Source organism: Bos mutus, chromosome X (genome assembly GCF_027580195.1).
Source record: "Bos mutus isolate GX-2022 chromosome X, NWIPB_WYAK_1.1, whole genome shotgun sequence".
Lineage (NCBI taxonomy): Eukaryota > Metazoa > Chordata > Mammalia > Artiodactyla > Bovidae > Bos > Bos mutus.
The window spans coordinates 101,001,915-101,014,988 of NC_091646.1; the positions used below are offsets into that span (position 1 = coordinate 101,001,915).

The 13,074-nt window shown below is 39.3% G+C and overlaps 1 non-coding gene across 1 annotated transcript; it reads left to right on the forward strand.

Annotated features, from left to right (window-relative positions):
• Positions 1–972: 972 nt before the first annotated feature.
• TRNAC-ACA (transfer RNA cysteine (anticodon ACA)) lies at positions 973–1,044 on the forward strand. Its single transcript has one exon. It is a non-coding gene; the product is annotated as a tRNA-Cys (tRNA).
• The last annotated feature ends 12,030 nt before the right edge of the window (positions 1,045–13,074 follow it).

Sequence of the window (13,074 nt, forward strand, 5' to 3'; positions counted from 1 at the left end):
ACCTGTGGCTCCTGCATTGGCAGGCGGATTCTTTACCACTGACCCACCTGGAAAGCCCAAGCATTGTAACATCTAAAACTCAGGCAGCTGTGGGCATCTCATTTAGTACCCTGTGACTTAGATCAATTTGTATCCTGTGAATTAGAAGCAGTGACAGAAGAATACTCTTTGTCTGCAGAGAGACGACCAAGTGGCAAGGACCTGATGGTGATCTAGCTCTTAGTTATAACCCTGAGGCTGACAAACCTTCCTGTCCTCGGGGTCCAAGATAAACCTGAAGGTCCATCCAATAAATGCTTTTTTTTTTCCTTTGGCTGAAGCTAGTTTCTGTTGTTCAGAAACAAAAGCTTTACTACTGAATCAATACTGTTTAATCCAAGTGCCTCCTTACTAAGTAAAGTGAACTGCTTCCCTAGGTTCAGGCTTGTGCGTTACTGAGGTACATACTGCCATCTCAAGTCAAAGGAAATAAAGCATATGCTGATGTAGATCCTTTTCTTCTAAATTCTCTTACCACTTGCTCTTGTACATGATGAGTTTTTTTCCCCTCAATCTCAGAGACTAATGCTTTCTTTACTAATGCCCTAATTAGAACAGTAACTCAATATGTCAAAGTGTTTAGCATTTTAGGCATTATGCTAAACACTGTATAAAGGAAGTGTGGCTTAGTTAAGTATAATGCCCAGTGTCACAGGACTAGATAGCAGCACAGGTGATCTTGACCCTATCTGTCAGACTCCAGAGCTTCTGCTTTTCTTAACAGTTCTCAAAATCTCAACCTAAGCTAAACATCTATATCTCAAAACCATGAAAACAGATACATGTACATTTTCCCCAATAAGACTTATGTTTTATTAAGAAATCCTAAGAGCATCGCCATGACACAAGATGTTCCTCTTTTTTGTCCCTCCCTTTCAATAAAGAATTGGACATCTATCCATGAACCAAGAATTGGGCATCTATCCATAAACTTCCCTGGTGGCTCAGACGGTAAAGCGTCTGCCTACAATGCAGGAGACCCAGGTTCGATCCCTGGGTTGGGAAGATCCTCTGGAGAAGGCAATGGCAACCCACTCCAGTACTCTTGCCTGGAAAATCCCATGGACAGAGGAGCGTGGTAGGCTGCAGTCCATGGGGTTGCAAAGAGTCGGACACGACTTAGCGACTTCACTCACTCCATGAACCAAAGCGCCTTTGCAGGAGTTGTGGGATCCAGCACGACACACCAAGGGACGTGCCAACCTGTGCATCAGACAGCAGGCAGAAAGACTTCAGTACACGCTGTTGAACTGGTGGAACAGCAACCTGTCCCATATCATCTCATGACAGTAAAGAAAAAACTTGCAAAGTGCTGAAACTGGGCAGGTACCCACGGACAAGACAGAAATTGCAGAAGTCCAGGCTTTCCAAAGGGAGATTCTAGCATGCCATTGGAGTAAAAATATATGGCATGCATTTTTGCAACATGTGACTATATGTAATATGTGAATGGGTTTGGACACAGGGGCAACAGTAAGAACTTTACCTGTGCTGTCCTTTGTCCCTCAAGGGGATGAACAAGCAGTGGGCCTCCATCTCTCTAGTAGTGAAAAACTAGAGCAGGAAATGAGTGCTGACTTCTCCAGTTGTACCCGATGCAGCTGGAGAAACCCATTTTTCTCCAGCAGCACCCAGAGTACAGAGATCGGACCTCCATGGCTGGCAGGAGCAAAGAGAACAAGCAAAAAGGCAGACAAGAATACCGTATCAAAGGGCATTAAAGGGACATGGTTCCTATTGGATTCACTCAGCAGGAAATCTACCCGCAAGCCTCTGGGAATAGCACACCTGGGGACCTACCTACCTACCAGGTCCCTGGGCACCCTCAATTTCCTGAATGCTAGAGACACACCTCCCGCCACACTGCAGCTGGTTGCATGTGCACACTGCCCAGCACAGCAGTGACAGCTAGTTCTAGACAGTGAGTTCAGAAAACAGGCCAGGGTTTACCGGCAAGGCAGACGTCAGAAACGTGAGCTATAGTGCCACCTTCTGGAAATGAGATGTCCAGCAGCCAGCCTGACGAGTTTTAAGAACAAGACATAAAAGTTCAAGGATTCGGCCACAAGAGGGAGCAAGAGAGTGGAGCAGGTGTACCGATACAGACGCGGAGAAAACCCCAGATAACAGCACTAACAACCGGAATACTCTATTTGAAAGCAGGAAATCCCATGGATGGAGGAGCCTGTAGGCTGCAGTCCATGGGGTCGCTAAGAGTCAGACACGACTGAGCGACTTCACTTTCACTTTTCACTTTCATGCATTGGAGAAGGAAATGGCAACCCACTCCAGTGTTCTTGCCTGGAGAATCCCAGGGATGGCGGAGCCTGGTGGGCTGCAGTCTATGGGGTCGCACAGAGTGGGACACGACTGACGCGACTTAGCAGCAGCAGCAGCATAGATTTAAAGATGTTATCTGCTAATTCAAATGTGAAACCAAGCAGTGCAAAACTACCAGCAATATGAAAAACAAAATCAAGGAATCATGTCATCAACAAAAGATACTTTAACAATCAAGCTGTAATGTACAAAAGTCTGTGATCTAGCTGATAAAGAATTCAAAATAGCTGTTTTGAAGAAACTCAACAAGCTACAAAAAATACCACAGAAAGACAATTCATTGAAATCTCTCTCACACACACACACAATCATGATTATCATAGCAAAGGAAATCATCAACAAAATAAAAAGGCAATCTATTGAATGGGAGAAAACATTTGCAAGTTATATATCCTAAAGGAAGCTAATATCCAAAATATACGAAGAACTTATGAGTAAAAAAGCAAACAATCAGATTTTTTAAAATGGGCAGAAAATCTAAACACAGTTGACCCTTGAATAGCATGCATTTGAACTGTGAGGTCCACTAGTATGCAAGTTTCTCTCTCTCAGTAAGTATGTGCTATCGTGTTATTACACGATCCACGATTGGTTGAATCCACAGATGCAGAACCAGGGATACAGAGAGCTGACTAAACAGTTATTTGCAAATGTGACTGTGTCAGAGGGTTGGCATCCCAAACCCCTGCTTTGTTCAAGGGTCAACTGTAGGTATTTTTCCAAAGAAGACCTACAGATGTTTACAGAAAGATGTTCAACATCACTAATTATCTTGGTAAATGCAAATCAAAACCACAATGAGATATCACCTCACAACCTGTTAGAATAGTTATTTTCTACAAAAGACAAGAAATAAGTGTTGGCAAGGATGTGGAGAAAAGGGAACCCCTGTCCACTGTTGGTGGGAATGTAAATAGGTACAGCCACTATGGAAAACAGTATGGAGGTTTCTCAGAAAATTAAAAATAGAACTACCATATAGCCCAGCCACTTCACTTCTGGATAATTATCCGAAGAATATGTAAACTTATTCAAAACCATGTACGTACCTCTATGTTCATTGCAGCATTATTTACAATAGCCAGGCTATGGAAAAACCTAACTGTTCATCAATGTATGAGTGGGTAAAGATGAGAGGTGCGTGTGTATGAATATTACTCATTCATAAAAAGAAAACTGTGCCTGTTGGGACAGCATAGGTGGACCCTGACGGTATCATACTAAGTGAAATAAGTCAGAGAAAAACAAATACTGTGTGATTTCACTTTATGTGGAATATAGAAAAAGGAAAAATCATCTCATAGATACTGAGAACAGATTGGTGGTTACCAGAGAAGAGAGTTGAGGCAAAATAGGTAAATACGGTCAATTTGTATGGTGATGGATGGCAACTAGAGTTATGGTGGAGATCCCTTTGTAGTGCATACAAACATTAAATTATGTTTCAGGTCAAGTAAAAAATAAATGTTCAAAATGAGATCTTTACTAAGAGATAAAAGTCATTTAAAAGAACTAAGCAAAATTTCTGGAGCTAAAAAAAAAAATCAATGATGAAGTGAAAAATGCAATAGAGAGCACCTGGAATAAAGCAGAGCAAACAGAAGACAGAATAAATGAGATGATAGGAATTTTGAAATAACCCAGTCAGAACAGAACAAAGAAAAAAGAATGAAAAAGAGAAGAAAGTGTATGTGACTTGTAGGAGTCCAGCAAAGGAGTAAATAGTAGAATATTCAGGGTTTTACAAAAAGAAGAAAGGGAGAAGGGGGCAGATAGCTTATCTAAAGAAAAACAGCTCAAAGAACTCAAACCTGGGATATGAATTAGACATCCAAATTCATGAAGCTAATAGATTAATTTATTATCTCAAAGCAAAAAGATATTCTCCAAGACATTAATATGAAACTGTCAAAACTCAAAAATAAAGAGAATCCCAAAAGCAGCCATGGAAAAGAAATTATAATCTACAAAAGGAAGCCCTATTAGGCTATCAATGGATTTCTCAGCAAATACTCTACAGGTCCAGATTAAGTGAAGTGACACATCCGAAGAGTTTAATGAAAAAAAATCACCAGCCAAGTATATTCCATCCTGAATTTTGAAAGAGAAATGAAGACTTTCCAAGACAAACAAAAGCTGAGGGAGTTCATCACCACTAGCTCTATCTTGGGAGAAGGCAATGGCACCCCACTCCAGTACTCTTGCCTGGAAAATCCCATGAATGGAGGAGCCTGGTAGGCTGCAGTCCATGGGGTCGCTGAGGGTCGGACACGACTGAGCGACTTCACTTTCACTTTTCACTTTCATGCATTGGAGAAGGAAATGGCAACCCACTCCAGTGTTCTTGCCTGGAGAATCCCAGGGACGGGGGAGCCTGGTGGGCTGCCGTCTATGGGGTCGCACAGAGTCGGACTCAACTGAAGCGACTTAGCAGCAGCAGCAGCTCTATCTTGTAAGAAATGTTGAAAGTAGTTTTTCAAGCAGAAATGAAACGACACTAATCAGTGACATGAAAACATATGAAAATACACAGCACACTGGTAAAGAAAAATAAGCAGTCAGATTTAAAAACTCTAATTACATAATGCAACAGTGTGTTAACCACTTAACTATAGTACAAAGATAAAAGGAAAACAATAATTATAGCTACTGCAATTTGTTAATGAATATACAATATAAAAAGAGGTAAATAATGGCATCAGAAATAGAAAAGGGGGGAGTAAAAGGGTGAAGTTTTGTAGACAATTGAAGTTAAGTTGCTATCAGCTTAAAATGTACTGTTTTTTCTATGACATGTCTAACATAAGCCTTATGGTTACTACAAAGTAAAAATCTAAAATAGATGCACAAAAGATAATCAGAAATAGAGCCACAGAAAAATCACCTACTTACAAAGATACATATAAACAGAGGGGAAAAGAATCAATGGAAATACAAAACAGAAAACAGAAAGATGGCATTAGTAAGTTCTTAGATATCAACACTGACTCTAAATGCAAGTGGACTGAATTCACCAAACACACAATGACTGAATGCATTAAAAAAAAAATCAAGACCCAACCAAATGCTGCCTACAAGAAACTCACTTCAACTTTAAGGACATACACATAGGCTCAACGTGAAGGGATAGAAAAAATATATTTCGTAAGTGGAAAACGAAAGAGAGCAGAGGTAGTTACACTTTTATCAAACAGTGCGTACTTGAAGTCCAAACTGATAACAAGACAAAGTCATGTAATGATAAAGGGATCAGTCATCAAGGAAATATAACAATCATAAAGATCTACGTATACAACAGAACACATAAATATGTTAAGAAAATACTAGCAGATCTGAATGGATAAATAAATAATAATAGTAGGGGATCTCAGTATCCAACTTTCAGCAATGGATAAGAAACCCAAGAAGGAAACACTGTGGACTTACCAAACGTTTGTAAAATATCCCATCCATTTTTCCATTTTTTTTTCAAATGCACATGGAACATTTTCCAGAAGTGATCAAGTGATCGTACTCAAAACAGTTAGCAAATTTAAGAAGACTGAAATCATACCAAGTATCTTTCCAACCACAACTATATGAAACTAGAAGTCACAAGAAGAAAGCTGGAAAATTTAGGAATATGTGAAAATTTAACAACAACTGCTCAACAACCTTGGGTCAAAAAAGCAATTTTTAAAAATCTTTCAAATGAAACAGAAAAATAACATATCAAAACCTATAGGATGCTAAAAAAAAAAAAAGCAGTTTTGAAAGTTTATAGTGATAAATACATATATTACAAAAACAGATTACAAACAAACAACTTTACACCTCAAGGAACTAGAAAAAGAAAAACTAAGCCCAAAATGAGCAGAAGGAAGAAAGTAACAAATTTCCAAATGGAAATAGAGACCAGAAAAATAGAAAAAAAAAAAATAAACTAAGAATGGATTCTTTGAAAAAATAAGCAGAATTGATGAATCTTTAAGTAGACTAAGAAAGTAAGACTCGACATCAGAAATCTAAAATATGACACAAATGAACTTATCTACAACAGAAACAGATTGACATATAGAGAACAGAGCTGTGGTTGCCAGTGCGGTGGGGGAGGAGTGGACTGGAGTCTGGAGTTAGTGGATGCAAACTGTTACATTTAGAATGGATAAACAACAAGGTCCTACTATATAGCACAGGGAACTATATTCAGTATTCTGTGATAAACCATAACGGAAAAGAAGGTGAGAAAATGTATATATGTGTAACTGAATCACTTTGCTGTACAGTAGAAATCAACACACACTGTAAATCAACTACAATAAAATAATATTAAAGAATAACATCAGAAATCAAAGAGGAGACATTACAACTGATACTATAGAAATACAAAGAATTATAAGAGACTCCTCTGAATAATTATATGCTGGGAGATTACATAACCTAGAAGAGAAAATGGATAAATTCCTAGAAACACACAATCTTATACCAAGACTGGATCATGAATAAGTAAATTGAACACACCAAGTAAGGAGATTGAATCAGTAATCAAAAACTTTCCAACACAGAAAACCTCAGGATCAGATGGCTTTACTGGTGAGTTCTACCAAAATTTGAGAGAAAAATTAATATCAATCTTTCTCAAACTCTTCCAAAAATTCCAAGGAAGAGGGAATACTTCCAAAATTATTTCATCAGGCCAGCATTATCCTGATATCAAAGTCAGGTAAAGGCACTACAACAAAACTACAGATCAGTGTCCTGATAAATACAGATGCAAAACCTCTGTAACAGCAAACCAAAATTGATAATACATTAAATAAGGATTATATACCACAAACAAGTGGAGTTTATCCCTGGGATGCAAGGCTAGTTCAACATATATAAATCAATTAATATCATATACCACTTTAATAGAATGAAAGGAAAAAATCATATGACCATTTCATTAGGATGCAGAAAAAGCATCTGATAAAATGTAACATCCTTTCATGATTAAAAAAAGAAACCACGTTATATAAATAACGCGGTGGTGGTAATTTAGTCACTAAGTCGTGTCCAACTTTCGTGACCCTATGAACTGTAGCCCGCCAGGCTCCTCTGTCCATGGGGATTCTCCAGGCAAGAATACTGGAGTGGGTTGCCATTTCCTTCTCCATATAAAGACTGTATGTCAACATAATAAAAATCATATGAAACAACACTGCAGCTAACATTGTAATTCAAGGGTGCAAAACTAAAAACTTTCCTGTAAGACCAGCAACATAACAAGGGAGCTCATTCTCACCACTCTTATTGAATGTAGTACTGGAATCCTAGCTAGAGAAATTAGGCAAGACAAAAAATAAAAGGCATCTAAATCAGAAAGGAAGAAGTCAATTGTCATGATTTGCAGATGATATAACAGAAAATCCTCAAGACTCAACCAAAATAATGGCTGGAATAAACTGACTCAATAAAGTTGCAGGATAAAAATCAATACACATAAATCAGTTTTTATACACTAACAGTAAAACATCTGAAAGAGAAACAAAAGTATCCCACTCATAATGCAATCAGAAACAGTGCTTAGGAATAGATTTAATCCAGGAGATAAAAGATCTGTATATTGAAAACTATGACTTTGATCAAAGACATTGAAGTCAAAAAAAAGGAAAATATTCTGAGTTCACACATCAGAAGAATTATTATTAGAATGTCCATACTATTCAAAGCCATCTATAGATTCAATGCATTCCTTATTAAAATTCCAATGGGATTTTTCATAGAAATAGAAAAAATTCTAAAATTTGTATAAAACTACAGAACACCCTGAATAACCAAAAGGTCAACAATGGAAACATCACACTTCTTGGTTTCAAACCATACCATAACGCTATAGTAACTTAAACGGTATGGTACTGGTATAAAAATAGACATTTTGAGCATTGGAACAGAATAACCCCCAGAAATAAACTCTTGCATTTACAGTCAAGTAGTATTTGACAAAGGAGCCAAATACACTCAATGGGGAAGCGTAGTGTATTTATTTAACAATAGGGTTGGGAAAACTGGATAACCATGTGCAGAAGAATCAAATAAAAACAGTATATAATATCATTTACATTGAAAATCTAAGGGAACTCCTGGCACTTTGGTGGTTTGGAGTCCAGACTTTCACTGCTGAGGGCCCAGGTTCAATCCCTGGTTGAGGAAATAAGATCCCACAAGCTGCATGGCATGGCCAAAAGCAAAAAAAAAAAAAAAAGCCAAACTTATAAAATCAGAGAGTAGAATGGTGGTTACCAGACGCTGGGGAGCAGAGGAATTAGGGAGATGTTGTTTTCAAGGGTACAAACTTGCAAAAAGCATAGATAAATAAGTTTTGGAGATCTAACACACAGCATAGTAATCCAGCCAACAATACTGTATTGTAAGTCTCAAAGTTGCTGAGAGTTCAGTGTTTAACTGTTCCCACCACAGAAAAAGAACTAGGTGATATAATAGAGGTGTTAGCTAACACTATGGTGTTAATATCACATTATATGTAAATATATTACATCAACACATACATCTTAAACTTATACATGTGTGCTTAGTCACTCAGTCGTGTCTGACTCTTTGCAACCCCATGGACTATATAGCCTGCCAGGCTCCTCTGTCCATGGGATTCTCCAGGCAAAAATACTGGAGTGGATTGCCATACCCTCCCCTCCAAGTGATCTTCCCAAGCCAGGGATGCAACCCAGGTCTCTGGCATTGCAGGCAGATTCTTTACTTTTTGAGCCCAGGTTGTGTCAATCATTTCAATAATAAATTTTTAACATTAAGAAACTATAGAAGTCTATACTTTTTGAAATATTTGCATTTACTCATTAGTATACATAATTCATGTAAATTTTATTTTTGCATTCTAAGGCAGTCCTTGAAAGCATAATACATTTTTTAAAAAGTCTGTGTGGGCCCTGCAGTGACTCATGTTTACTAATGGAGAAGATTCAAAGGAAACAGTCTTCTGGGTAACAGCTTCTGTAGCTAGTATACATTTGCCTTTCATGAAAAACCAAACCTGCACCAGGACCCCAGCTGAAGGCTGAAACTGCTTGCTTAGTATTCTCAAGCAGTCCTTGCACTGGTGAATACGGGCAGGGAAAATTTGAGGGGCCCATCAAAACAGATTGTTTCTTTTGCTCTAGTCATGAAGGGAATATTTTCAGAGTGGATAGGGAGTTCCTTGGGGGTCGACATTGGAGTTTCTATTGTTGATCCACTTTCAAAATACCTTCATCCCACATGATGGTGAGTCATTTTGTGCTGATGTTCAAATCCCTAGTCATGAGTTTGAGCAAACTCTGGGAGATGGTGAAGGAAAGGGAAGGCTGGCGTACTGCAGTCCACGGGGTCAAAAAGAGTTGGACGCGACTGAGTGACAGAACAACAACAACAAATTTTGTGCTGATGTTCAAGTCCCCAGTACTGGTTGTTCTGAGGCTCAAGTTTATCCTGCCCTTTGCTCCACTTGGTTCAGCCTCAAAACACGCAGGGGGGCTTCCAGTGACTCTTTCTTTGGCCGAAGCTATATAGTAGTTAGCTTTTACTACTTGACAAACTACTGCAAAACTCTAGCTTAGAACAAACATTAATTGAGCTCACGATACAGTGAGTCAGCTGGCTGATGCTGGGCTGCCCGGGTTGATCTCGTCCAGCCGCAAGCACCCTTCAAACCCCTGATGGCCTCAGACTTTTTCAGCTCCCCCTGGTCAAAGCAAGTCACATGATCATCCCAGATTCAAGAGGCAGATAGACTATCCCCTTGTGAAGAGAGAAAAACAATTACGGCCAGGTCTGCAATCCACCACAGTTTGCTTAAACTGATTTCCTATAGCTTGTAATGAACCACTGATGAAAACTTTTAATTAATTTTTTTGGGCCACATCACATGGCTTATGGGATCTTATTTCCCTGACCAGGGAGTGAACCCAGGCCCTCAGCAGTGAAAATGTGGAGTCCTACCTACTCCAATACTCTTGCCTGGAAAATCCCATGGATGGAGGAGCCTGGTAGGCTGCAGTTCGTGGGGTCGCTACGAATCAGACATGACTGAGCGACTTCACTTTCACTTTTCACTTTCATGCATTGGAGAAGGAAATGGCAACCCACTCCAGTGTTCTTGCCTGGAGAATCCCAGGGATGGCGGAGCCTGGTGGGCTGCCGTCTATGGGGTCACACAGAGTCGGACACGACTGAAGTGACTTAGCAGCAGTAGCAGCAACCACTGGACTGCTAGGGAATTCCCTATTTTTAATTTTCAAAGTGTTAATATAATGTTTTTATAATCATATCTCATTGGCACAATGATCACACAGCTAATCAGGCAAACTTTACAAGAAATACATTAAGTTGATAAAACCAACAGTGACTACAAACCAATTTCCTGCTGGCATTTTAACCCTTAAAAATGGGTAATCCCACTTTCAAATACTTTAGATGGGCTACTTAATGATCTTGGAGACTCACATTGTGTGTATACATATATGTTGCATCCTGAAACTACTTCCTTTGTAAATTTAGTCCATAATATTCCCAGTGCTTTTTCTACTAGTAGGCAAAAAGGGAAAGTTCTAGAAACTGCTATTGTGGCAAACACAATAACGGCTCACACATTCTGTTGCAGAAAAGAGCAGTTCTGATGACTTTGTCACACTTGGTGTATATTTTACCAGAAATGCTAGAGGTTTACATTTAAAACCCCTCCCAAAGTGGTAAAAGTGGCTCAGCACATAATGTTGAATCTTCCAGCTCAATAAAACACTTCTGTATCCTCAAGCAGTGATGAGGCCATCTGGAGCCTGGCATGACCAGACCAATGGGCAACACTGGTTACTACTCCTTCTCCTCAAGGAACATTAACTAAAATCTCCTTTTAAAGCAAAGCATCTGGACCTATTTATCACCATTTAACAATGCAAATGGGGTTGCATCTTAACAAGAGGGCTGTATTAAGATGCTGAGGATACAGCAAAAAGAAATTCAACAAGGACAGAAATGACTGTCAACATCTCACCTTGCCCAAAACTTAGAACTCAGTGTCTTGGGTGGCAAAAAAATCCCCACTCTGTTTCTGTATTTGAGAGTCTCCTTGACTTTTCAAAATAAGATAAAAAGTTCTGATTCTTCAGAAACAGATGTCACTTCATCAACACTGAACATTTCCTGACCCACTCACACACATATACACAGAAATCTAACAAACTCCTGAATGAATCCTGACTTCTCAGAGGCCTCCTCATCCAGCCCCTGACCCCTGATTGATGGTTCCTTCCTCAAGGCCAGTACTGAATCTTAAAGGCTCTTCAGTAGTGCAGTAACACCTCAGGTTCCTGTTTAGAAAACTGTTTGAGCCGCAAGACTGGGAGCTAGCTTCTGCTGGGTTAAAGAAGGAACCCCAAACAGAGATGCTTGAAGAAACAATCGTTTCATTGCTCATGATCCTGTGGGCAAAGCAAATTACGTGGCCAAACCCTGAGTCTGTGCCCATAGGGACCAGTTAAAGGTGTGGCTAAGGAAGGTGGAAACAAACGGGACCAGCACTGAGTCATTTACTGCAGAGGGGTTCATCATTTCACCTGTGAGCTCCTTCAAAGCTTGTGGCTGGATTTCCTACGACCCTGGTGACTTTTTTCTTTTGACATATGAGAGACAATGAGGCTTTGTTAGTTGCTCAGTCATGTCTGACTCTTTGCAACCCCATGGACTGTAGCCTGCCAAGCTCCTCTGTCCATGGAATTCTCCAGGATAAGGATGATAATCAGGGGACAGGAAAGTATGTATGTTCTCTTTTCATTTCTATTTATGTTTAAGTCGACTTCAATGTATACTCTTTTTTTTTTTTTAAACTGAGACTAGCCTAGTGTTTTACAAACCAAGAGAATTCATCCTACCAACTTTATAGAAATATTAAGTAACCATGACCACAGCATGTTATTCCCTAGAACCTCACCACTGCCTGTAGATCTACATTCAGAGAAGTAGCTATTTCCATTTATTTTTTTATTTACAAGTTAGTTGTCTATTTACACAAAAGACACCACTTAATTGACTGTTTCAAGTATAAAAAAGAATTCTTGTTCTTTTGGTCACTATTTTTATCTCTTGAAAATGCTCTAATTGAATGATTCATTCATTCCAAAAATAGTATTTAGCTTGTTATGTGCAAGAAACACAATGCCATGGAAGATACTGTTTTCCTATTTGCTCTCCCCTCCCTATCCCAAGCTAATTCATTCATTTCTTATTTGTTTAGCAAATATATACTGACTATATTATAGGCCAAGTGCAATGACAACTCTGCATAGCAAACTCATACATTCAATCCACACCTATGTACTGAGTGTCCGTTATGTGGCAGGTACTATACCAGGCACAGCTCCAAGGGTAAGCTAAATTCGGCAGGCTTTTCTTTCTGTGGTTTACAGTGGACTTGGGAATACAGACAATCGGGAAAAAAAAAAATCACACAAACATGAGTATATTCAATCACAAAATGAGATAAAAGTACAACAAAGGAAAAGAACAGCCTGCACTAGGGAGCTACAAATTCCCTAAGTGATGCCTGAGGTGAGATGAGAGGTCTGGGAAAAGCCAGCGGGGCAACAAGAGAAGAATCCATGGCAAAAGCCCCAGCCCAGAACTGAAGGAAGGAGGGGAGGGGAGGGAGATGGAGGCAGGAAGGTGTGAGGA